The sequence below is a fragment of the Mustela nigripes genome, chromosome X (genome assembly GCF_022355385.1).
Source record: "Mustela nigripes isolate SB6536 chromosome X, MUSNIG.SB6536, whole genome shotgun sequence".
In the NCBI taxonomy this organism is placed as follows: domain Eukaryota; kingdom Metazoa; phylum Chordata; class Mammalia; order Carnivora; family Mustelidae; genus Mustela; species Mustela nigripes.
Window position 1 is genome coordinate 1,445,914 of NC_081575.1, and position 26,786 is coordinate 1,472,699.

Here is a 26,786-nt window from a genome sequence, read left to right on the forward strand (position 1 = left end):
CCCAGTAAATAATGTCAGTATCCATCCTGTTACCAGTGCAGAATTCTAGGAGACTCCTTTGATTCTGCTGTTTCCCTTACCAGCAACTCCTGTGGGGATCTGCGTTCAACATGCCCTGCGGAGCCTAGTCCTCCTTCCCACCTCTAACACTAAGGCCTCAGTCCAAGCTTCACGTCATCGCGCAGCGGATGCCACAGGACTTCGGGTGATGTTGAACAGCTTCCTCACTGACATTCGGGAAACACTGCACATTTCATAGAGCTATTTGTTACAGTGACAGTCAGTTCTAAGTGATGGTCTTGTTCCACATTTAGTGACTTTTCATCTGGCCAGCACAGTTCCGTCTAAGTACCACATGCTTTGCTGCTCTCTGCCGAAGGGTCTGCGGCTGGTCAGGCTGTCATCCAGCCGTTCATACCATCCACAAAGGAGCCAGGGCTGCGCCGTGCTCGGGCACCGTGGTAGGCAGCCCGTAGGATGACTGAGACAGATTGGTGCCTTTCCTTAAGTTTGGCAGGAGACACAGATTTTGAGTAATTGACAATTATGTAATTACGGCAGGTTAAGTGCTCTGAAGGACGACAAGTGGCGGTGGGGGCGGGGAGGGAAGGGGTGTTCATGATGAGCGTGAGTAGTGGGACAGTCCAACTTGTGAGGGGTAAGGAAACCTGTGCTAAGGAGGCAGTATGGAAGCCGAGAATTGAGGGGTGAACGGGAGCGGGCAGGACACGGAGTGGAGGAGGGCTTTCTGACGCAGAAGAGCGCATGTGAGGGCCCTGAGCCCCGCAGGAGCTTAGCCGTCTGAGGCCCTTGAGGAAGCCCTGTATGCCTAAAGCACAGTAGGAGGGTGGTGGCAGTGGTGCAGGGAGACAGGGTGATGGGCTAGGTGCAGGACTGCTTTTTTAAGATTTTGTTTATTTTAGAGAGAGAGTCAGTGCATTTGAGCAGGGGGAGGGACAGGGGAGAGACAATCTCACACACACTGTGCTGAGCAGAGCCCAGCTCAGAGCTCGATCTCACAGTCTTGACATCATGACCTGAGTGGAAATCGGGAGTCAGATGCTTTAACCAACTAGCTACCCGGGCACCCCAGGGCAGGACTTTCTTATTAATGTCGGAGCAGTAGGAAACTATTGAAGGGTTAGGTTGTTTGGGCTTTGAGTTTTATCAAAATATTACAGCCTGTCGATAACAATATCACTTGTCTCAAAGCAGGTTATGGTGAAAACAGCTGCCTACCCCTTCCTCTTCCTGCTCCAGAGCCCAGATATGAGAGCTTTTAACTGTTTCTACTTTCAGTTTCTTTGATGGTTACCTTCAAAATTGAATCATATGCTTATACATCTTCCTTGATTTACCAACTTTGGGGAATTATATTAACTCCCTGAAATGAAAGAGGATGACTTAGCATACAGTACCTCCCATGTTGAGACACATTTTCACCTTTTCTCTGTAACTTCAGTGGTTCCTATTGCATCAGCTTTACCCATGGCACTTCACCTCTGTAAAGATGAGGATACTAATGACCCTGCCTTTCCTCCCACCTTTTCCCCACTTTTACCTCCTAAAACTACACTTGACCATATCAGTTCTTAAAATTGTTAACATTTGTGTTCTGCCCTACAACCACATCCAAGCGGTCATAGGTTAATTCCAAAGTTGAAAACCTGTCAACATCATTGACACTATTACACATATGAAAATATTGTTTACTCTGAGGCCAAGTCACAAATGCTAGGATTACATTTCCTTCTTTATAGGTCGAGTCACAGTTGCTAGACCACTCAAAGAATGACCAAGCAAGGTAAATGGATCCTCTTTTCTTAGACTCCATCACCTGCCTAAAATCCTTGCCAGAGTTTAACTAACCTGCTTCATGTTTGTTTGTTTGTTTATTTTTTGTAAGATTTTATTTGTTTATTTGACAGAGAGAGGGAGATCGCAAGTAGGCAGAGAGGCAGGCAGAGAGAGGGGGGAAGCAGTTCCCCTGCTGAGCAGAGAGCCCAATGTCCCAGGACCCTGGGATCATGACCCGGGCCGAAGGCAGAGGCTTAATTAACCCACTGAGCCACCCATGCACCCCCTGCTTCATATTTGGACCTTCACTTTCTTGTATAGATATTCCCACTCTTTCTGATTGGTTTTTGCTTTTCTTTAATAGTATTCCCTGATCTTGTTGTGAAGTCTTTTCAGCCATGCTGTTTCTTGCCTGCGGCTCTGTGTCAGCTCCCCTTCCCCTCTGATATTCCACTCAGAGCTCTCTGTTCCCTTCCTGCAATCTGGGCAAGTACTCGCTCCCTAAGGTTGTACACAGCTGCCGCCTAGATCTTCCCGTCACGAGCTCTTGGGTTGGAGCCACTGTTTCCCAGAAGCCATGTCTTTTACGTGGCTTATCCTTGTTTTCTGGAATACATCTTTAAAAATAACTTACCGAGATAGTGTGTGTGGGTAGTAAACTGTAGTGAACACTCTTGTTGATTACCCATGTCCATTCCCTCTTTACTGATTCCTAACAGAACCCTGGTGTGATCACCTTTCCACCTTACTCCCACCACCAGTGAGGATCCTGAAGTCATTCTGCACATTGCATTCCCGTAGCAACTGTTACTAAGGTTGGACCTGTGGCCTCAGTTGGTCCACTCAGAATGAAGGGAGGGGCTTTGATGGTATGTTCAGGGCAGACTGTACTTCCCCTCACTGGACGTAAATCAGGAATGCTGTTAGCAGCTCTGGTGTAACCTCAGATTGAGGTACTAAGCCTCACTTAGTGGAAAGTGACAGCTCTTTGTCACCAAGGATGGGGAAGCAGAGGAACAGAAGGGCTCTGGGCTTCCAGTTACATGAGAGAATATATTTTCTTATTGTGTAAGCCAGTTTGACTTTTCTGTTACTTGCAGCCAAAAGCATTGTTAATAGACAAGTCTTCTGAGTCACTGCATGTCTGAAATGCTTTTCTTTTGCTCTTCTATTGACTGAGCATAAGATTCCAAGTTGAAAATCATTTTTCCTCCTAACTTTGAAGGCACTGCTTCCATTGTCTTCTAACATGCGAAGTCACTAAGGGAAGAAATATCTGATGTCAGTCTGATAGTGGTTCTTTTGTAGGTAGCCTTCTTTTCTCTCTTCTTCCATAGAACATTTTTAGGATTTTTTTTTCTTTCTCTTTGGTGTCTTAAAATTTCACGAGAATGTGTCTGAAGTTGTGTCTTTTTCATTCATTGTACTGGGGTCATTAAATCATTGTCTGTTGTCAGCTCTTTTTTAAAAAAATATGTTTTATTTTTCCATTTTCTCTTTTTTCTGGAGATTCCTTTCAGCTTAATTTTGGACTTCTTATATTGGTCCTCTGTCTCAATCTTCTCCTATTTTCCTTTTGTTTTCTTTCACTCCGAATTTTGGAAGATCTCCTAGACTCTATTTCCATCCCTTCTGTTACATTCTTCATTTCAGCCAAATCTTTCTCTCTACTTACTGTGAAGCCTGTATGCCCACTGCCTAGATTCAACAATTGTTAACATTTTGACATATTTGCTTGGTCTGTTTAGATGTGTGCATTTTTATATCTTTTTGCTGACCATTTGAAAGGAATTCGCAGACATTGTGACATTTCATCCCTAAGTACTTCAGCATACATCTCCTAAAAATAAGGACATTTTCCAGTATGACACAGTACCCTAAGCACATCTAAAAGCATTAACAGTTTTCTGTTATCAGACAGCTATTCTAAATTCTGGTTTTTCCCAAGTGATTCTTACAGCTGTTTGGGAAGAGGGGAACTAGAAAGCAATTAAGATTTATACCTTACATTTGAGTATGTTTCCTTTTTCTCTTTTAATAAGAATAGCCTCCCCACCTCCAGTCCACCTGCAACGTAGACTTTTTGAAGCACTAGCCCAGTTGTTTCACAGAAAGCCCTCATTCTCCACGTGTCTCTTTTCCTGTTTATCGCTTACAATTAATTATAAATGAGAGGTTAGATTTACGGGCTTGCTTAGGTAAACATTTTAGGCAAGATTATTTTGTATTAGTATTACCTCAGGAGGCATACACTAGATAGTTTTCCTGTGGTTCCTGATGCTACATTTTACCATTTGGCTGAAGAAGCAGATGGTTGCCAGGTCTTTCCAGATGCAGATGCAGCTTCTCTGTTGTAATTGATAAGTAATTTGTGGTATGATGCTTTGGCATGACACAAGGATTCTGTTTCCCAACAACTATTCATCTAATGATTTTAGCATTCACTGATGATCCTTGCATGCCTCAATCTATTATTTCTTTGGGAGTTAGAAAATGATGGATTTTCTAATTCTGTCATCTCTTCTACATTTAATACTGGCATTCTGTTAAGAACTTTCTCTCATCAAATAAGGAGAATCTGTATTTCCTTCTAAAAAGATAGCATAAGTACTAAATCTTTGCCTTTAATTACTAAATTCCAGAGTAAGGAGTGGGTGTGATAGTCACCCTCAGATGGTAGCAAACTATCTGCTGTTGTGTTTTCTCTTCCAGGTCAGTGTGGACTCATGGATTTTTACTTATTGAGTGTTTTATAATTCAGCTACAATCATTATTTTTTTTTTATCAGAGTATTCCAGATTTGGCCAGTGTGAGTCCCTTCATGCTGACACCTGACTCTTCTTGGCATACTCTCAGTCTTTGAGTGATTCTTTGCTTTCTGGCACAAGAAAGCATGTGTGTGCCTTTTGCATGTGTGCTTGTCTAAGAGTTTTGATTCCTTTTAGTGGAAAATGGTGTTTAGGAGCCAAGATTTGGGTGCTAAATGTGCTCATTCTTACTGGGGTGACTATCTCTCTAGGCTCTCAGTGGACTAAGCTAAAAAATATGCTGAAAAATGGTTTTAACTAATGTACATATAATGATGTCTTCAGTGGAAATTTTTTTTTTAAAGATTTTATTTATTTATTTGACAGAGAGAGATCACAAGTAGATGGAGAGGCAGGCAGAGAGAGAGAGAGGGAAGCAGGCTCCCTGCTGAGCAGAGAGCCCGATGCGGGCCTCGATCCCAGGACCCTGAGATCATGACCTGAGCCGAAGGCAGCGGCTTAACCCACTGAGCCACCCAAGCGCCCTTCAGTGGAAATTTAACATTTGAGGGCTCATCTTTAATATTATCCTTTTGTGTCTTTTTCTTACACTGAAAATGTTGATTCTTTTTTTTAAGATTTATTTATTTTAGAGAGAGACAGAGTGCACAAATGGGGAATGTGTGGAGGGGGAGAGGGAGAGGGAAAGCAGACTCCCCTCTGAGCGGGAGGGAGAGCCTGATAATATGGGTCTTGATCCCAGGAACCTGAGATCATGAACTGAGCCAAAACCAAGAGTTGGACGCTTAGCCAGCTGAGCCACCCAGGTGCCCTGAAGATGTTGATTCTTAATTAACATACTTATTATTTGCTTTATCTAATAACATGCATAAAGTAGTTATAAAATTATAATGTTATTACTACCACTAAGCTGCTGTCTTAGTGATTGAAGAATCACTGGACAGAGTTCACAGCAATCACAGCAGCTGGAAATCAGGAGTAGAAATCCTGGAAGGCAGATAGCCATAGGCAGGGGGCCCAGATTCTTCTTATAAACTTGGCTAAATTCCAGCTAAGGCAAAAGAAATGAACAGAGATTATAGATGCTGTCCACCATAGGGAAGACCTTTGGAGTTTGAATTCTGTCAAGTTGACTGCCTGCCAAATAAATCGATACTCTTTATTGGAATATAACAGAACCCAAAGTCTGACAGTATATCATTTGTGATGTCTGGACATTTGAAAAAATAGGAAAATGTGACCCTTACTCAGGAGCAGGGTTAAGCAAACTTTTTTCTGTGCATAGTAACTATTTTAGGCTTTGCTGACCATATAGGCTGTGTCACAGCTACACAACTCTGCTGTTGTAGGGTGAAAGCAGCCGTAGACAGTACATAAATGAATAGGCATGATTGCATTCCAGTGGAATTTTATTTACAAAGATAGGCAGTGGGTCAGTTTGGGCCTGCAGGTCATACTTTGCCCACCACCTGCCCCAAGATGACCCAGGTGTTGGAATTAGCAGAGAAGGATTTTAAAGCAGCTGTTGTAACCATGTTCAAGGAAGTATAAGAAAATATGCTCATAACGAAAGCATGAATCAGTAGCCCTAAATCTACTCACATAGATAATTACGTTAAATGAATATGAACTAGACACTTCAGTTAAATGGCAAGAGATTGTAGGCTGGATTAAAAATCAAGGCCCAGGGCATCTGGGTGGTTCAGTTGGTTCAGCTCAGGTCTTGATCTCTAGGTCATGAGTTCAAGTTCTGTGTTGGGCTCCATGTTGGGTGAGCAGCCTACTTAAAAAAAAAATCAAAGCGCAACTATCTGTTGTCTATAAGAGAAGCAGTTTTTTGTTTGTTTGTTTTGACAGAGACACAGGGAGAGAGGGAACACAAGCAGGGGAGTGGGACAGGAAAAGCAGGCTTCCTGTGGAGCAAGGATCCTGATGCTGGGCTTGATCCCAGGACCCCGGGATGATGACCTGAGCCAAAGGCAGACGCTTAATGACAGAGCCACCCAGGCACCCAAGAAGCGGTTTTAATATGAAGACACCACTAGGTTGAAAATAAAAGAATAGGGAAAAGTATACTGTGCAAACAGTAAGCATAGGAAAGATGGGGTAGCAATACTAATACCCAAAAAAAAAAAAAATCCAGATTTCAAAACAAAGGATATTACCAGAGATAAAGAGACAACACTTCATAATGAGAAAAGGGTCATTTTATCAGGAAGACATTAACAGTCACAAATATGTATGTGCCTAATTACAAAGCTGCAAAATACATGAAGAAAAGTTGGCAAAATTAAAGAGAGAAATAGACAAATTTTTAATTATACTTGACAATTTTAATACTCTTAGTAATTGTTAGAACTAGACAAAAAAAATCAGGATGTAGATCTGAACAGTATCAGTCATAATGACTTAATTGACATTTATAGAATAGCTCAACAATTGGAGAATACATATTCTTTTCAAATGTACATATTACAGTTCAACGGTGTATCATTTTGCTGGACCATAACTTGAGTCTCAATAAATTTCAGAAGTTTGAATTATGTTCTTTGATCAGAATTGGATTAATTAGAAATCCTAACAATAAGATCTAAAAGAAAATCCCCAACTATTTAAAAATTAATATATATCTAGGGTCACCTGGGTGGCTCAGTGGGTTAAAGCGTCTGCTTTCCGCTCAGGTCATGATCCCAGGGTCCTGGGATAGAGCCCCACATCGGGCTCCCTGCCTCTCTCTCTGCCTGCCTCTCTGCCTACTTGTGATCTCTGCCTGTCAAATAAATAAATAAATAAAAATCTTTATTAAAAATTAATACATATCTGAATAGGGTCAAATAAGAGGTCAAAAGAAAAATTAGAAAAGATTACAAACAATAATGAATTATAATGAAAATTAAATGTACTAAGACTTATAGGATGCAGCTATAGGAGTACTTCGAGGGAAATTTATAACTTTAAGTCCATATATTAGAAAAGGAGGAAGGTGTGGGACATCTTGGTGGTTCAGTCAGTTAAGTGCCTTTGGCTCAGGTCATGATCCTCTGGTCCTAGGATCGAGCCCCACATCTGTCTCCTTGCTCAGCGGGGAGCCTGCTTCTCCCTCTGCCTGCCGCTCCCCCTGCTTATGTTCTGCCTCTCTCATTCTCTGACAAATAAATAAATAAAATCTTTTAAAAATGTGACTTAACATTAAAAACCATTCTATAATTCGCTGTATTAAGAGAATAAACAAGGGGCACCTGGGTGGCTCAGTCATTAAGCCTCTGCCTTCGGCTCAGGTCATAATCCCAGAGTCCTGGGATTGAGTCCTGGGATCGAGGCCCTGCATCGGGCTCCCTGCTCATCGGGAAGCCTGCCACTCCCTATCCCTCTCCCCCTGCTTGTGTTTCCTCTCTCACCGTGTCTGTCTCTGTCAAATAAATAAATAAAAATCTTAAAAAAAAAAAAAAAAGAATAAAGGAGGGAGCACCTGGGTGGCTCAGTTGTTTAAGTGGCCCACTCTTGATTTCAGCTTAGGTCATGATCTCAGGGTCATGAGATTGAGCCCCACGTTGGGCTCCACACTGAGCATGGAGTCAGCTTCTCCTGGGCCTCTCCTTCCCCCTCCATCCCTCCACTACCCTACTTGTGCATGCACACATGCACTTGCGCGTGCACTCTCTCTCGCTTGCTTTCTCTCAAATAAATAAATAAAATCTTTTTGAAAAGAGAGAATAAAGGAGAAAAAACATAATTATCTCAGTAAACTTAGGAAAAGCATTTGACAGAATTCACTGCCTGTTCATAATAGAAACTCACCAAATTAGGAATGGAAGGGAACTTTCTCATTTGATACAATAAATTTAAGAAAGCTGAAATAAACTATACTTAATAGGAAAATATTGAACATGCTACCCCTAAAATCAGAGACAAGGCAAAGGTGTTCACTCTTAATACTTATGTTCAGTATTGTAGTAGAGGTTTTAGCCAGTATGATAAGGCAAGAAAAGATTTAAAAAGCATTAATGTTAAAAGGAGATAAAGCTGTTTCCTTTTGAAGTTAATGTAGAAAATCTGAGAATCTGTAAGAGAGAGAAAGAAAAACCGACTACAACTGAAAAGTGAATTCAGCAAGGTCTCAGGACATAAGGTCAATTATACAAAAATTAATTGGAAAGTAAAATTTATAATGCAGTAGCATTGGGAATAATTTAATGAAAAATGTATAAGGTCTATACACTGACACTGAAAACATTGCTGTAAGAAATTAATGACCTAAATAAATAGAAAGATTTACTATGTTCATGGTTTGAAAGACTGATATTTACAATGTTAGTTCCCCCATATTGATCTGTAGGTTAGATGTAATTCCAGTCATAATTACAGGCTTTTTCTAGAAATGGACAAGCAGAGTGTAAAATGTATATGGAAATGCAGAGTACTAAGACATTCAAAGCAGTATTGAAAAACAAAATTGGAACATTTACTCTACCTGACTTTGACTTACTATTAATCTATAGTAATGAAGACTGTTTGGTACTTGCATAAGGATAAAGACCTAGTTCAGTGGAATAGAGTAGAGAGCCCAGAAACTGATCAAATTTCTTTGATCATTTTTTTGTTTGAGAGAGCGAGAACAAGAAGGGGGGATTGGAGAGGGAGAGCGAGAATCTGAAGCAGGCTTCAATGCCTGGCACAGAGCCTGATGCGGAGCTTGGTCTCACAACCCTGAGATCATGACCTGAGCTGAAACCAAGAGTTGGATGCTTCACCAACTGAGCCCCCCCCCGGTACCGCAGTGATCCTTTCATCTTTCACAGAGACACCAGAGCAGTTCAATGGGAGAAGGGACAGCCTTTTCACCAGATGGTTCCGGATGATAGCAAATGATGGTTATATACCAGAAAAAAAGGACCTTGACCCTATCCATGTTAGTTTCCTAGAGTTGCTGTAACAAAATACCACAGACTGGGTGGCTTAAAACTCAGGGTGTCATCAGGGCCGTGCACCCTCTGAAACCTCTAGAGAAATACTTCCGTGCCTCTTCCCAGCTTCTGGTGGTTTGCTGACAATCTTTGATATTCCTTGACTTGCAGCTGCATAAGTGTAGTGTCTGCCTTCCTCATCACATGGTGTTTTCCTCAGGTGTCTGTGTCTTCACATAGCTGTCTTCTAATAAGGACACCAGTCATAGTGGACTGGGGTTCCACCCTATTCCAGGATGACCTGTCTAATTACAGCTCCAGTGACCCTATTTCCAAATAAGGTCACATTCTTAGGTACCAGGGTTAGGAACTTCAACATTAAAATTTAAAACTTTTGCTCTTCAGTGGCTACCATTAAGAAGATGAAAAGACAGGGGCGCCTGGGTGGCTCAGTGTGTTGGGCCTCTGCCTCCGGCTCGGGTTGTGGTCCCGATGTCCTGGAATCGAGCCCTGCATCGGGCTCCCTGCTTGGCGGGGAGCCTGCTTCCCCCTCCCTGCCTGTCTGCCTACTTGTGATTGCTCTCTCTGTGTCAAATAAATAAATAAAATCTTTAAAAAAAAAAAAAGAAGAAGAAGAAGAAGATGAAAAGACAAATCACTGAGAAAATAGTTGAGACAAGTCATAGAGAAAATAGAAAATCATATATTTGACAGAGGACTTGTACTTAGAATATGTAAAGAACTCACAGTTCAATAATAAAAAGGGGAAAAGATTTTAATAGATACTTCGCAAAGGAAGGCATCTGAATGACGACCATGAGAACATGCTTAACATTACCCATCAGAGAAATGCAAACTAAAACCACAATGAAATACTACTGCACACCCACCAGAATGGCCAGAATTGAAAATTGGCAATACCAGATGCTGATGAGGATGTTGAGTACGACTGAATGAGAAATGGTACCAGGGAACCATAGTGATGTTTTCTCTTAAGAAAGGCTTGGCTTAGGGGCGCCTGGGTGGCTCAGTGGGTTAAAGCCTCTGCCTTCTGCTCAGGTCATGATCCCAGAGTCCTGGGATCAAGCCCCGAATCGGGCTCTCTGCTCCACGGGGAGCCTGCTTCCTCCTCTCTCTCTACCTGCCTCTCTGCCTACCTGTGATCCCTGTCTGTCAAATAAATAAATAAAATCTTAAAAAAAAAAAAGAAAGAAAGAAAAGAAAGGTTTGGCTTGGGGCGCATGGATGGCTCAGTGGGTTAAGCCTCTGCCTTCAGCTCAGGTCATGACCTCAGGGTCCTGGGATCGAGCCCCACATCGGGCTCTCAGTTCAGGGGGGAGCCTGCTTCCTCCTCTCTCTCTGCCTGCCTCTCTGCCTGCTTGTGATCTCTGTCTGACAAATAAATAAATAAAATCTTAAAAAAAAAAGGTTTGGCTTACACAGATGAATGCCTTTGACAAAACTCATCAAATGATACACTTTGATTTGTCATTTCACTAGAGGTAAATTTTACCTAAGAAAATGATAATGAGTTTTCAACTATAGTTAATGATATGCATGCCAAAAGTATTTGGGTGTACTGGTGTGCAAACTTAGAAATGCATCAAAAATCAGATGGATTGCTGGCTAGATGAACCGTGTCAACAAGGGCAGAGTCTAGGTGATGAGAATGTGGGTGTCCTCTGTGCAGCTTGCTAAATTTTTCTGTATATTTGACTTTCTTTATAATATGTTGGGGGAAAGTCACTTGGAATAGTTCTTTTCTGTGTGGTTATGTTATTGATTTCATATACAGCTAGGTTTATTTTCAGTATTGTTGGCTTTTTTCTCTTTTTGGAATATGTGAAATATTTAATGGTTCAAAAGTCAAGCCTAATTTAATATGGGGAATTGCTACTTCACTGAATACTTTCTGTTCTAGTTTGTTTTCACTTGCTCTGTCCTGGAGTACATCCCCTATCCTTGTAGCTTCTCTCATTTTTTATGGCAGTACGGAGTTCACTTAGTTATTATTGTAGAGTAGTAAGTTACAATTGTAATAATGATTCTTTTTTTTTAAAGATTTTATTTATTCTATTTGACAGAGAGCGAGATCACAAGTAGGCAGAGAGGCAGGCAGAGACAGAGGGGGGAGCAGGCTCCCCGCTGAGCAGAGAGCCCGATGCGGGGCTCGATCCCAGGACCCTGAGATCATGACCCAAGCCGAAGGCAGCGGCTTAATCCACTGAGCCACCCAGGCGCCCCTGTAATAATGATTCTTTTTATTAATGGCTTGTATGCCCACACTTCATGTGCACGTAAGCAGCGTTGAAATGTGAGATGACGTCTACTGGATCTAGTAGGACAGACTTGAATTTTTTTTAAGCCAATCCTATATAAGAATGTATACTCCAGGGCGCCTGGGTGGCTCAGTGGGTTGAGCCGCTGCCTTCGGCTCGGGTCATGATCCTCAGGGTCCTGGGATCGAGTCCTGCGTTGGGCTCTCTGCTCAGCGGGGAGCCTGCTTCCCTCTCTCTCTCTCTCTCTGCCTGCCTCTCTGTCTACTTGTAATCTCTGTCTGTCAAATAAACAAATAAAATCTTTAAAAAAAAAAAAAGAAAGAAATGTATACTCCAAAGTAACATTTCTGTTTCTACCCCTCTTCGCCCCCTTTACAGGTAATCATTTTAGGTTTTTGCTCATCCGTCTCGGGTTTCCTCTTAAAAAGATAAGCCAGTACACACGCATTCTTGTTTCTCCTTCGTGACCCAGACGGTTAGCATAATGGGCATTTCACATTTTGTTTTTAGTTTGTTTTCACTTGGTCTGTCCTGGAGAACATTCCCTATCCTTGTAGCTTCTTTCCTTTTTTATGGCAGTACAGAGTTTGCTCCTCCTCGTCCGTGTGCCTGCTGCATAGACTCTGCTCTGTAAATGAACTGCGCTCTAGTGGAGCAGCTCTTTCTGGACGGACATTTGGATCCTTTTCAGCCTTTTCCTATTGTAAACAGTGCCTTACTGTTGTTTTGTATTTGTAGCTAATCCTTTTTAATCTCTGAACTCTTTTATTGTCTGTTTCCTTCTTGTTTGGGGACGCTTCTGTTCTGTTTTATAGCTATATTGTCTTCTAGACTTTTCCCCAGGATATTATATTTCCTCTAGGGACAGAGTTACTCTCTTTTCCATGCTGCCAGGTCTCTTCCCCTAGCCCTAGAGAGCCATGCAGGTTGGGAGCAAACAGCCTGGGTAGCCGGCGCACCGCCTCTGCTCTGGGGGGGTCTCCCGTTTCCTGTGGGGTCTCTCCCGCAACAAGGGTTTGGAGTAGGGGTTCTGTAGGGGGCGGGGCAGGTTAACCAGAGTTGGCCTCGCAGGGTAAGCAGATAGGAGTCAGCCCTTGTGCCATGGACTCCCAGAGGCCAGATGGAGATGGGCTTCACCTCGGCCTGTCAGCCATGCCAGGAGCCTTACTGGGAAGATGGGAAAATTCCAGCCCTTCCTGGATTTAGAAGAGACCCTTTGGTTTCTTGCCCATGGGAGAAAGTGGTACCTTGCCACTCAGAGGTGCTCCACTGATCCAGCCACGGTATCATTAGCCTCACCTGGGAGCTTTCTGGAAGTGCCCCGCCCCAATCTTCCAGATCACAGTCTGACACTCAGAAGCCCCAGGAGTGATCCATGTGTATGAGAGTCCAAGGGGCACTGCTTGTGCCTGGTCTACTCTGATTCTCCGAGAGCCTCTTCGGGGTTCTAACCGGCTCATGGGTTCCCATCTCCTTTGTAGTACCTTCTGCTCTGTTCTATTAGTCAGCATACTCTGCCTCCTTCCAGCATCTGGAAATTTGTGAAGTATATCTGTTTGGAAGTCCGCACCTGCTGTCCTCTCTGTTGGAGTTTTCTTCCTCTTCCCACATCTGTACTTTGTTTCTTCAGGGTTTGAAGGGCTAGGTAGCAAACGCGTGTGTGCAGTTCGGTGTGTAATGAAGGATCTTAAGCAGGCACGTGGCTGTGATGTAGTGAACTTCACCAGAGGTAATGGGGACAGAAGGCAGATTGGGGCGAGTGGGAGGTGAGGGAGTAGAGACCAGGTATAGTGTATGTGCTGCCGAGGGGAGCACAGTGGAGACGAGGTATAGACAACTCTTTGAGAAGAGCCGTGATGGGGACTGGAGAAATGAGCGTGGGGTGGAGGGCGACGGTGCCGCAGAGGCTCCTTCAGGCAGGTGGTGTGAGAGCATGGTTGCATGAGGAGGAGGGCACAGAGCCCTGGAAAAGCAATTCTTGCATGGAGAGTGGCCACTAGAGGGTGGACTTTGGGTGGGAACTTCCTCTTCGGTCAGGGTGGAGAGGGTAGAAGTAACATGGATCCTTACCTTTTTTTAAAGATTTTATTTATTTGTAAGTGAGAGCAGAAGCACGGAGAGTGGCAGGCAGAGGGAGCAGCAGGCCTCCCACTCATCAGGGAGCCCAGTGCGGGGCTGGATCCCAGGACCCTGGGATCGTGACCTGAGCCGAAGGCCAACACTTCACCGACTGAGCCCTCCAGATGTCCTGAAGTCACATGCATCCTTGGTTAAGGTTCAGTCGTCTAGTGAGAATTAGAGCTTACACAGTGCTGGAGGCCAGAAATCCAAAATGCAGGTGTCACAGGGCCCCACTCCTTCCAGAGGCTCTAGTGGAAGATCCTTCCTGACTCTTCCAGTGGCTGACAGCTGCCTGGTGGTCCTGGGTGCCCCTTGGCTTTTGGTCACATGCCTACTTGTGATCTCTGTCTGTCAAATAAATAAATAAAATCTTAAAAAAAAAAAACAAGGGTTCCTTTAAGTCTCTTCTCATACTCCTTGTACCTTGTGCTGTGACTAGACATGGAAATGAAACATTTAAAAAGTGAAAGTGCTGGGGCACCTACCATGAGTTCAAGCCCCACATTGGGCATAATGCTTACTTTAAAAAAATGGGGGGGGAGAACTGTGAAAGTACTTATACTTGTGCCTGTTTTTTTAAAAATGACTTCTTGGGGTGCCTGGGTGGCTCAGTCGTTGAGCATCTGTCTGCCTTTAGCTCAGGTCGTGATCCCAGAGTCCTGGAATCAAGCCCTGCACTGTGTTCCCTGCTCAGCCGGAGGCCTGCTTCTCCCTCTCCCTCTGCTGCTCCCCTGCTTGTGTTCCCTCTCTTGCTGTGTCTCTCTCTGTCAGATAAATGAATAAAATCTTTTTTTTAAAAAATGGCTTCGTTGTGCTCGCTTCGGCAGCACATATACTAAAAAATGGCTTCGTAAAGCTGCACATGTTCTGAAGCATAGCCACAACTTTTTGTTCTTTCTCAAAGTCAGACAACTTTTACAGTAGCTGCTGGTGCCAGAAAACTCACCCGTAATCGTTTCCATCATCTGCAAAAGTAGAGCTCCTTCTGTGTCCAGCTGTGTGCAGCTGAGCACCTCCGTGCCCAGCTGGATAACAAGCCTTTGTCCTTGCAGGCGCTCAGGTGCCCTTGAAGGCTCTACCTGCTCCCTGTGGCGGGCCTCCCCGTATCCTCACTCTGTCCTTCCCGATGTGAGTGGCACGGGCAGTCGTCGTCATTCCCTGGCATGCCACCTCCACAGCCTCACCACCTTCATGCTTTGTCATACTGTGTTGTCGAAACCTTAACCCTGATGAAAGTCAGTCATCACCGGCCACACAGCCGGAGAGAGCCCCCGGACTTCTCTGGCTAACATACGCCGGCTCCCCGGTCTCTCCTTGCCTGTCCTGCCCTCCTCATCGGCCATCACACCTTCTCGCGGCTGCTGTCTCATCTGCTGGTTCCCGGAGCGCAGGGAAGCGGTCCAGAGAGATCAGCAGGGCCAGCATCTGCCTCCCGCCCTGTACCCCACTCCTCTCCTCGGCCCTTGCTCCTGCTCCTGTTCCTGCTGTCTCTGCAGCCCTCTCCTGCGTCAGGAGGACGCAGTGCCAGGTCCTGCCCATCCCCCTTGAAGCCTGCTGCTGCTTCTCCAGCTTTGACAAAAGTGGCCCTTGACCCCACCCCCCTTCCAGCTTCTTTGCTTCCCTTTGCCGGCGGGACTTCACTCTGTCTCTACACACTTTCCTGAGCTCCCTCTAGTAGGCCTTTCGCTAACATGAACGATGGCCTTCCTATTGTTAAATCCAGGAGTCGGTTGTTACTTCTCTTTCCCAACCTGTCCGCGTCGGTGATCGCAGTTACCCGCACAAGTCAGCCCCTTCCCTCCCTCAAGACTTTGCAGCAGTGTCTACTTTCTCAGCGGGGCCGACCCTGACCCCCGTTGCTTCCAAACCACAGCTTTGGTCCCTTTCTAACAGAATGGGTGACTAGCCATGTTTATCTTAATTGTATCATCCCTGCAGAGCAAGATTATCCGCTGTATTCAGAGGCCCTTGCTAGTCCTTCGTGACTGGGTGCTGGGTCTTCCTCTGGGCCCCTGTGATGTTGATGGGCCTTGGGCTCATACTTCTCTACCTACACTGTGCAGGTGATCTGATCCAGCGTCATGGCTCTCCAACCATTTGCAAAGCCCTGGCTGCCAAATTTATGTCTCCAGGCTAACTGGGTCCCCTGAGCTCCAGACCCATGCTCCCAGTGCTGACTTAGTATCTGCTTGTCTTCGGATGGGCTTCTCCCGCTGTATCTGTTCAGACCTGGGCTTTGACACCACCGCCAGTTCCCCCTGCCTTCTCTTTGCCGGGTCTTCTTGCTCCTTGGGCCGGAAGCCTGGTGCTCGTGTCCCACACCGTGTCCCATTTGTCCGCAGGCCCTGTTTGTTCTCCTGACAAGTTCCCGTCTCTGCTGGTCCCATCCTGGTCCAAGCTTCCAATCTTGCTGCTTGCCGCCTGCCTCTCTGTTCAGTCCTGCAACGTGCAGGACCCTCCCTGCCCCCCCCACCTCAGAATTAGAGCCAAAGTTCTTACAGTGGCCTGGTGTGATCACCTCTCCTGCCACTCTCTGTCACTCATCCATCACTGTGGCTTCCCTAGCCTCCCTTCCTGGACCCTTGGGTATAGTCCTGTCCTTCCCTCTGTTGTGGACATTCTTCCTCCAGGTTTCACACGGCTCCCTTTTTGGTCTCCTTCAAGTCTGCTCAAGTGTCGCCTTCTCAGTGTGGCCCTCCCCGAAAGCTGACATCTGCCTCTACCCCACCAGTTCCCCCTATCTAGCCTAGCACTTGTTACCATCTGCCATATGCTGTTTTACTCATTGGTTTTATTTGTGTTCTCTCTCTCTCTCTCTCTCTCTCTCTCTCTCTCTTTCTCTCTCTGTCCCTCTGCCCTCTTCCTCTCACTAGAATCCACGCCCCATGCGGGCAGGGATTTTCTTAACCTCTTCCCTGCTGTCTATCCAGTGCCTAGAATCATGCGTACTTACTGCATGCGTGGATGGATGACCGAATTCTGTAGTGGGACCTTGCCCTAAGATTTTGACTCATGCTGAGAGGGACAGAATAGAATGCAGTCTGCTCTGCTGTTGACTCATTAGCTTCTCTGTGGCCAAGTGGAACGGTTTTGTTTATGGGTTAATCAAACCAACCTTCTGGAGTCAGAAAGTACACATAAAGGGCAGATATGTGGAATGGTTACTTTGATTTACTTTTTGGGGATTTGCAGTTATCCAAAAACATGGAACAAATTGATGAAAGCCTAAATAACACCCATACGGTTCCCCCACTTTTTAAACATACATCTTCTATGAGTGTATAATTTAACAGCATGATTTTCCAGTTGTAGCTTTGCAAAACCAGAGAAATGAGTTTTAAAGACTGTCAGGTGTCTTTGCAATCTGTGACTTCGTATTTGTGTAACAACATTTGTGTTTTACCAACAGATGTGCTGCTTAAAGTACCCGTGAGGATGGCCTTTATGGCTTTTCACCCAACTGGGCAGAACCTCAGGAACTGATTCCTGAGAAGAGGCTGACACTGCCCACCCCAGCTCTCAGGCCTAAGGAGCCTGACCGCTCCCCTCCTTGGGCCCGTAAAGACCCCTGCAGACATCCAGGGTAGCCCCCATAGCTAAAAAGGACAGTGGTTTTCTGGCATGTTGTGCTTTCCCTAGTGTGTTACGAGCTTCTGGAGCAGAGACCCCAAGCAGCTCCTTGGGATGTTCCCGTGTAGTATGGTGCCCAGCACGAGCGGCTGATGGAGTGCCTCCTGAGTCTCCCAGGGGTCGTAAGGGGAGAGTTTCTGGCTCACCAGATGGCCTCCAGGCCCACATGTATGTATGCCTGCTTCCTGGACCCGGTGTCCAGGCTCACGCCGCAGGCTGGGGCTGCTCGTTGTCCTGCTCGGTGGCTCTAGTTTGGGAGAGCAGAATGCTCTGGCTAATTGAACTTTCAGAGTCTCAGCAATATATGGTGTTTCTGGTTTTGTTCTGGTCGGGCTATGCCACCTGCTACTGTGAAGGCAAGGAAAGGAATCTGGTGTTGGAGGAGGTAGTGTGTTACGTCATTAATTGTTTTACTTTTAAGCTCTTTATATTTCTTGCAGTAAAGCAAGTTTTCTTAGAATAAATAATGCTGGGAGCTTCTCACATAGTAGGCATATGTGTTGTCCTCAATGCATTCTGAATTATCTGGGTTTATTTTTGTCTCTTGGATTCACTTAAAAAACAAATCAAGGCTGCATTTTTAGCTAACAGAAATAGAAAGAATCTCAGAATTTATTTTGTCATTTTTCAGTGATTTGAGTTATAGTGATTGTGATAACTTGGTGAAAAAGCCATGTAACAAGTGAACCTCACATGTGGTTTATTGTGGACATTTTGGTGTGGGTTTTGTTCGTTTCTGAACACCTTTATACTTTTTTTTGGTGTTGAATCTCTCATTTTGTGGCCCTTAGGTAGAAGTGGTCCTTAGTTTCTACTTAAGAAAGCCTATGATAGGATTAATTGACTTCTCTCCTTTGCCCTGAAGTCTGGAGGCAGCGTGTCCATGGCCACTGCAGAGGCTCCAGAAGTATCTGGGATCCAGGGCCCCTCAGTCTTTTTCTTCCATCACCGTAAGCAGGTACCTTCTATCCACAAGGCTGCCCATGGTCACAGGATGGCATTTGCAGGCTTAGCTGTCACATCCTTGCCTCAAGGTAGGAAGGAGGTGTGGAGGAGGGGCAGAAGAGCACTTGCGGGCTCACCCTCTAGTCCCACTGAGTAACTTCCATTTCCGTCTCCACATCTGTCAGTTGTGACTGAGGAACGAAAAGTGACTAGAGCAATTATTTATTTCACACTCATAGGTCTAGGTCAGCTGCCAAATGGGGTTCAGCTCTATTCCCAAGCCTGTCGTTCCAGGAGCGGAGAGGGAGAAACAGCTGTCAGGGACAGTCTCTTCTTAGGCGGATGTCATTCCCGAAAGGAATGAGCAGAGACACAGAAGCCACTTTAAGTCTCTTCCTCCTCAGTCTCATCAGTGGAAGCCAGACATATGAGCAAGTGCAGAGCCAGTGGGCGAGGAGGCTGGTCTGCCCACAGTCCATGGGGCAAGAGCAGACACGAAGAACAGGACGAGCAATGCAGTCTGCCACCATCTCCTTGGCCAGAAAGTCATCCCATTTCTGCTGGGAAGCTGGAAAATGTCTTTCCTTAGTTGAGTGCGGGGTCCTGTTGGGAAGGCCAGTGGTGAACCTGGGTGCAGAGGGATAGCTGCTGGCAGTGCCTGCCCCAGGTGACAGGTCTTCCCTCTCCTTGCTTCCTGGAAGCCACGGGACGATAGTGAGCCCCAAGCTTGGCCAAACCCATGCTATCCTCAGGCACTTAGACTCTTGAGAGAAGTCGTGGTCGTGTCACACGCCTCAGGAAGCGAGCAGTAGTGGCCAGTCCAGGGATGAGGCGGTGGTGGTGCCCGAGGTGGGTGTCCCAGCCCCGTGGCCCATTTATTTAGTACAATCTTGGCTGTGTTTTCAGTGGTGCAGCTGCTCCTCTGGTCTTAGTTCATGAGTCGTCTCTCCATTTCCTGATCTGCCAGAGAACTGCTTTGTGATTGAAGTTAACTAGAGTTGCTTTCTGTTGCTTGTGACCCGGGACTTGCTGCAGTGTGTGAGGTCTAGGCAGGGTAAAAACATGCAACTTTCACAATTTTATCTGAAGTGTAGTGGACGAGCATAGGGTTTTGAGCCAGTCACCTTATGATTAAATCCCAGCCTGCACCTGCTAGCCATCAAGTCACTTCTTCCTCCTCGAGCCTCAGTGCTGCCTTTGGTAGCCCTGCTGCGTTCTGACCCCTGTGAGACTCTAAAGTGATGACTGTAAGAGTATTGAAAAGTGTCCTGCTGTGAGCTCTGGGCTGGACCATGTATTGTCTGGGTCATGGACTTGTAGGAGAACTGATGGTGCCTCAACTGGAAAGCTTTCTCCAGAACTTCTGGAGTTCTGGAAAACAGGTGAGGAAGGGCGGGAAGCACTGTTAGTGCCCGCTCTGAGCGAGGCTCTGCGCAGACCCCGGCCACCGCCAGGGTCCGGTGCTTGACAGACAGGCTGTTCGGTGAATGCGCATGCTTGCAGCATGCTTGGGTGCAGTTTCACGGGATTTGGGTGAGTCTGAAGGGTTTGGATAGTTCTGCTGCAGATCGCCGTCCAGAGACGACTCCTAGGCGTCACGCCTCCGACTGGGCGTGGGGAGCAGTGATCTTGGGCTGCTCCCTAGTTGTTTATTGTGAGTTGGGGAAATTTAAAAATTTCCTTTTCAGCCTAAACTTGAATGTAACAGTTCTTTTTTTTTTTTTTAAGATTATTTATTTATTTATTTGACAGAGAGAAATCACAAGTAGATGGAGAGGTAGGCAGAGAAAGAGGGACGCAGGCTCCCTGCTGAGCAGAGAGCCCGATGCGGGACTCGATCCCAGGACCCTGAGATCATGACCTGAGCCGAAGGCAGCGGCTTAACCCACTGAGCCACCCAGGCGCCCCAAATGTAACAGTTCTTATTGCTAACTTACCACTAGTCACCACTAACCAATGGAGAGCGTGAACGGGAAGTTTATAGAAGAGATGCAGGTGGCCAGTGAAGAAAGGAGAATTCTGTCTCAGTGATAGAGGCACCCCTGAAAACAAAGAAGATGCCATTTCTATGTACTAAATTTGTAAAGATGAACAGAAAGAAGGAGAAAGAAGACCTAGTGCCGACTGATAATGGGGTTTGCTGACTCCCCAGCTGCAGGGCCCGCCTGCACACCCAGCCGGGTGGGGGCCTTACCTTGTCTGCCAGTGCGTTTGACTCTGCTGTTGAACGGGTGACCCATGCACACCGTTCATAACTCAGGAAGTGCACGCCATGGGGTGACCCTTTGTCTGTGCCACCCTGGCCTCTCTGCGGGGAACAGCTGCTTCCAGGGTCTGATATATTTCCTGTGAGGTGCTCTGTGCACGTACACACAATTTGAAACCTAATTTTATGTTCCCTGCACCTGCTCGGGTCAGTGTGGCTAAGGTATATTTTTGTCCATTATATCTGTCACTAAATTTACTAGTATGTAGTTGTGCGTAACTTTTATAAACTTATGCAACATCTGTATTTATGTCTCCTTTTTCATTCTAGTGTTGTTTACTTGTACCTTCTCTGTTTTCCCTGTCTTGGTGGAATTTTGTTGGTTTTATTTTTCAAAGATCGAACTTGCTGGCATTACTGGCCTGTACTGCTGTGCGCCTATGGCTCATTACACTCTGCTTTTCTCTCTGTCACGTCTTCTCCTTTCTTGGAGAACATTCTCTGCTTTTCTTTTTCTTGCTCCTCAAATTGTAAACTTAGCTCATTGATTTCCAGCCTTCTTTCCAAATACAAGCGTTCCAGGCTGACCTGCAGGCTCTCGCAGCTGCACGCATCAAGTTTTTTTTTTAAAGATTTTATTTATCGGGACGCCTGGGTGGCTCAGTGGGTTAAGACTCTGCCTTCGGCTCAGGTCATGATCCCAGGGTCCTGGGATCGAGTCCCGCCATCGGGCTCTCTGCTCAGCAGGGAGCCTGCTTCCTCCTCTCTCTGCCTGCCTCTCTGCCTCCTTATGATTTGTCTATCAAATAAGTAAATAAATCTTTAAAGATTTTATTTACTTATCTGACAGAGAGAGAGGGAGAGATCACAAGCAGGCAGAGAGGCAGGCAGAGAGAGAGGAGGAAGCAGGCCCCCTGCTGAGCAGAGAGCCCAACACGGGGCTCGATCCCAGGACCCTGAGATCACGACCTGAGTTGAAGGCAGAGGCTTAACCCACTGAGCCACCCAGGCGCCCCGCGCATCAAGTTTTGATGTCTGGTGTCATCACTTTAAGTCAGCTGAAAACGTTTTTCAATTCCCTTTATGAGTCTTTGTTTGACAGCCCTCCAGTTATTAGAAATGTTTTTTTTTTTTAAATGTCCAAGCATGTGGCTTTGTGTTTTGTTTTGTTTTGTTTTAGTTAACTGTCGTAAAAAAAAAAAAATCAAGTTCTAGCTAAACTGCAGTATGGTCTGAGAATGTAGTGCACGTAACCCCAGCCCCTGCAGCACGCGGAGAAGTGCGCGCAGCCTGCGTGCAGTGTGTGCTGCGCGGTGGGAGGGTGGGAGCCCGCGCAAGCGCAGCGCCTCAGTCTTGCTCCCTGGGTTACAGAGGTGTTCTTTCTTCTTACTGTCATTTTGTCTGTGTGATTTACTCACTGCTGGGGAACACATGTCTCAGTGTTCTCTGCTGTTGGACACATCCGTTTCTTAATGGGCTTTGTTAATTTGGGCTGTATTACTTATTTTGAGGCCACGTTTTAGGTTTTTTAGAAGATTTTATTTATTTCAGACAGAGAGTGAGGGAGAGAGAGAGCACAAGCATGGGCTGGGAGGGACAGAGGAAGAGGCGGACTCCCCACAGAGCCTGATGTGCTGCTCCGTCCCAGGACCCTGGCATCATGACCTGAGCCAAAGGTAGATGCTTCATTGACTGAGCCACCCAGGCGCCCAGGTTTTCAGTTTCAGAAACAGTTTTCTCTTCCTGGTGAATTGAACCCTTTGGCATTATAAAGTGACTGTCCTTATAATTAATAGTGCTTTTGCCTTCAGTTTCACTACATCTGATGGGCAGTAGTGCTGCACCACCTGTGGTTTTGGTCAGCACTGCCACTTCTCATTTTCTTCGCTTCTGCGTCCTTACCAGTTAGATGCAGGTCTTGGAGATGGCACATAGCTGTGTTTTAAAAGAATCTGTTTCGTCCAATAACATCTGTTTAATTGCTGAAGCATTTAGATTGCTTATCCCGCTGTATTTGTACACTCGTTTTTTCCCATAATTTCTGTTCTTTATTTTTCTTCTTTCTTGCCTTCTCTTGGATTGTTTTTTTTTTAATGTGTAAGATGCATATCATATTTACCATCTTGACAACTTTTTAAAAGATTGATTTATTTGAGAGGGGGGGGGGAGAGGAAGACAGTGACAGTATGAGCAGGAAGGCAGAAGGAGAGAGATCCCAGGCAGACTGCGCTGAGTGTGCAGCCCAACACAGGGCTCATGCATCTCGACCGTTTTTTAAAAATATTTTATTTATTTGTTTGACAGAGATCACAAGTAGGCAGAGAGGCAGACAGAGAGAGAGAAGGGGGAAGCAGGCTCCCTGCTGAGCAGAGAGCCCGATGCGGGGCTCGATCCCAGGACCCCAGGACTGTGACCTGAGCCAAAGGCAGAGGTTTTAACCCACTGAGCCACCCAGGTGCCCCCATCTTGACTGTTTTTAAGTGTATAGTTCAGTGGCGTGAAATACGTTCTCGTTGTTGTGCTACTACTGTCTGTTGGATTGAAGTTGCTTCTTTTTCTTTTTTTTTTAAGATTTTATTTATTTATTCGGCAGACAGAGATCACAAGTAGGTGGAGAGGCAGGCAGAGAGAGAGAGGAGGAAGCAGGCTCCTTGCTGAGCAGAGAGCCCGATGTGGGGCTCCATCCCAGAACCCCGGGATCTTGACCTGAGCTGAAGGCAGAGGCTTCAACCCACTGAGCCACCCAGGCGCCCCATCTTTATTGTGTGTGTGTTTTTGTTTTTGTTTTTGTTTTTTTATGAGAGAGAGAGAGAGAAGGCACGTGCATCTGTGGGAACAGGAGAGGAGAGGAGAGGGAGGGGAAAGAGTCTCAAGCAGTCTCCCTGCTGAAATCAAGAGTCGCCACTCAAACAGCTGAACCCCCCAGGCGTCCCTCAGATTGGGGTTTCATTGGTATCACACAATGTACATAGTGCCATCCACCACGTTTTCATTTTCCATTTAACAGTAGAAAATAAACATCACCATTGTTGTGGACAAAAGTGGGTTTGTGTCCCCTCCCCCCACAATTCAGTGTTCACACCTTAACCCCCAGAGTGATAATACATGGAGCTGGGGCTTTGGGGCGGTAATTAGGGTCAGAAGAGAACATAAGGGTCGGGCCCCCATGATGGGATTATTAATAGGTCACTGGAACGCTTCTCCCATATGAATACACATCAGGGGGTGCAGCTCTTATCTTGTCCCGGTAGCTGGGACTTTTCACTGGAAGATTTTTTTTTTTTTTGCATTCCCAAATCCATAACCCTAAAGGAAAGGAGGTACATTAAACACTAGAGCCTAAAACTGAACTCAGCCAAGCTCAGGTGCCCCAGTTTTTGTCCCACCAAACGGGTCCGTGGATAACTACACAGTGGTTTCCTCAGAATACTTCAGTTTGATAGTTGATCCTGGGAGTGAAGTCACGGTAATGATCTTAGATTGAACAAGGTATTATTTTTTTAAGATTTTATTTATTTATTTTAGAGGGAAAGAGCACAAGTGAGGGGAAGGGAAGAGGGAGAGAGAATCTCAAACAGACTCCGTGCTGAGTGTGGAGCCCAACATGGGGCTCGATCTCATGACCTTGAGATCATGACCTGAGCCAAAACAAACAGTCGGATGCTTAAACAACTGAGCCACCCAGGCGCTCTTGAACAAGGTATTATTAATGAAAGAACATTTCTGGGAGCTCCAGGACCCTCTGGTCTTCCAGAAGGTGGTCCCATGGACCCCAGAGGTGTTGTCAGACATCTAAAGTTAGCTGGAGAGGTCCTTTTGCACCCAGATACTGTCCGCCCATCCCCATCTCAGGAGCCTCCTGTTGCCTGCTGATCAGTCCACAGGTAAGTGTTCGGGTTTCAGCTGACTTCCCGTTAGGTGGCGACAGAGAGCACAGAAAGAAGTATGCGGGAAAGAAAACTTGTTTTGCTTCCTGTTAGAAAAAGCACATGGGGTGTTTATGTGCATTGGTCAGATTTTACCACACAAGGCATCTGAAGGTTTTTTGCCCTCTTTTCTCCTTCCTGTTCTCCTCAACCCACTGTCTCCCCCACCACCGCCCCTTCCTCCCCCAAAATAAGGTGGGTGGGTCAGAAGAGGAAACAGCCAGATGCCACATCCTCAGTCTCTGTCACCGTCGATAGCAGCAGCAGTCATGCAAGCGGGGAACCTGCCACACTCTTCACTGCCCGCATTCCTTCATTTCTCCCACCAGTGTCTTCTACATCCTTTCCTTTGCCACCAAGCCCTCATCTCACTAGGACTCCTCCAATAACTTGCCAACTCTCCTACACATTTCTATCTTCCATGAGGTCCCTAGAGCCAAATCTCACTCCTCTGCTTTAAACCCAAGAATGGCACCCCTGTCTTCTAATGGCATCAGGGCCTCTGAGGTGACCCCTGCCTCTTTCTGTCCTCTTCCGTTCTTTGCTGCTCTTTCTCTCATACGTGCACCCTCGGCTGCAGAGAACCGCTCTCCTGCTGCTGGCTGTGTCCATTGCGTCCTTGTCACATTTGCCCTCTTGCTTATTCTTGAAGACTCAGTTCAAGTATCTCTTCCCGAAGAGAACCCTAAGTAGGCCCCCAGGCCTTATCTGGGTTAGATCTGCTGCTTTCATTCCTGGCTCCCCACCAGTACCTCACGCTAGAAGAACAGCCTGCAGACTGTCATAGCCCATGGGCCTCAGACAGGAGGAGAAGCTGTGTCTTCTGTGTTCAGGATCCATGTCCGCCTGAAAAGCACGGCTGTGACACTCCTGCCACTCAGCTTTCCCGGCCCACGCACCTCCTGTTGCAGGCTTGTTCACTGCCCAGGCAGTCCCCCTCTGCCAAGGATTTGGTACCAGGCCTGCAGTCTTTGTGTCTCTATCCCAGTCCCTTCCATCCCACAGGTGACTTACGTATGCATGTAGACGGCCCGTAAGCCCTCCTCTGTTCCAGTGAGTTCTGCCACCCACTGCTGTAATCACAGCTTGGAATTTGCCATCACCGGAAACTGCTCTACCCACAGAGCTCTAACAGACCGTTACGGACAGCTCTCCTGGTAACAAAGACTTCCTGTGCTCTGAGCTCACAGATTCCACCCTCCCTGGGACCCTGTCACTTTCCTCTCACATGACTCATGCCCATCACCATATGAACGAGTTTTAGAATTTCCCATCTTCACTGAGCACTCCCTCCTCATTTCCCTCCCAGTTTTATTAGCCCTTTGGGCAAGCTTTTCTAGACTTGACTACTTGCCTTCCCCTCCTCACCTCCTACTCTGCTCAGCCCAGTTCATGGAAGTTTTCTTTCCCCATAGTCCACAGAGCAGTCTCATTACCCCCAGTGGATGTTCCCTGGCAGACGTCCATGTTGCCATGGCCAGTGGTGAGTCTTCCTCTTGACATGGTTGTTCCTTCCTGGAAACCCTTCCTCCCTTGTGTCCCTTTGGGGACCCCACCCTTTCCTGGTGCAGCGTCACTGGCTGAGTTTTATTTTCTTTGGACACTTCACCTCACATCTAAGCCCCCCTCTGTGTGGGGGGACTCCCCCCCACACCTTAATGACTTTGATGGGAGGCTGGGTGACCTGACTAGTCGCTTAAATGCCAGATGCTTCCCTTTTTATTTTATTTATTTATTTTTAAAGATTTTATTTGACAGACAAGAGATCACAAGCAGGCAGAGAGGCAGGCAGAGAGAGAGGAGGAAGCAGGCTCCCCACTGAGCAGAAAGCCTGATGTGGGGCTCGATCCCAGGACCCTGAGATCATGACCTGAACCAAAGCAGAGGCTTAACCCACTGAGCCCCCCAGGCGCCCCTGGATGCTTCCCTTTTCAGTTTCCCTATGAGCCATAGCAGCAGTCAGCAAACTGTAGCCCCAGGCTAAATCTGGCCCACTGCCTGTTTTTATATATAAAGTTTTATTGCAGCCCAGCTCTGCCCCTTCCTTTATGCTTGTCTGTAGCTGTTCTCCCAGTGTACCAAGCAGATGCTGCGTCTGCTCTGCCAGAGACCCTCCGGTCTGCCACACAAAACACTCACTGTCTGGCCCTTTACAAAGTAAATTGCCTGAGGCCTGCACAAGGGCATGGGTGTGAGTGGCGTGTTCAGAC

At 46.3% G+C, this 26,786-nt stretch overlaps 1 protein-coding gene across 2 annotated transcripts in view; it reads left to right on the top strand.

Moving 5' to 3' along the window:
• MECP2 (methyl-CpG binding protein 2) overlaps window positions 1-26,786 on the top strand; it is a 63,268-nt gene that overhangs the window by 16,326 nt on the left and 20,156 nt on the right. The gene's annotated exons all lie outside the window — the stretch shown is intronic.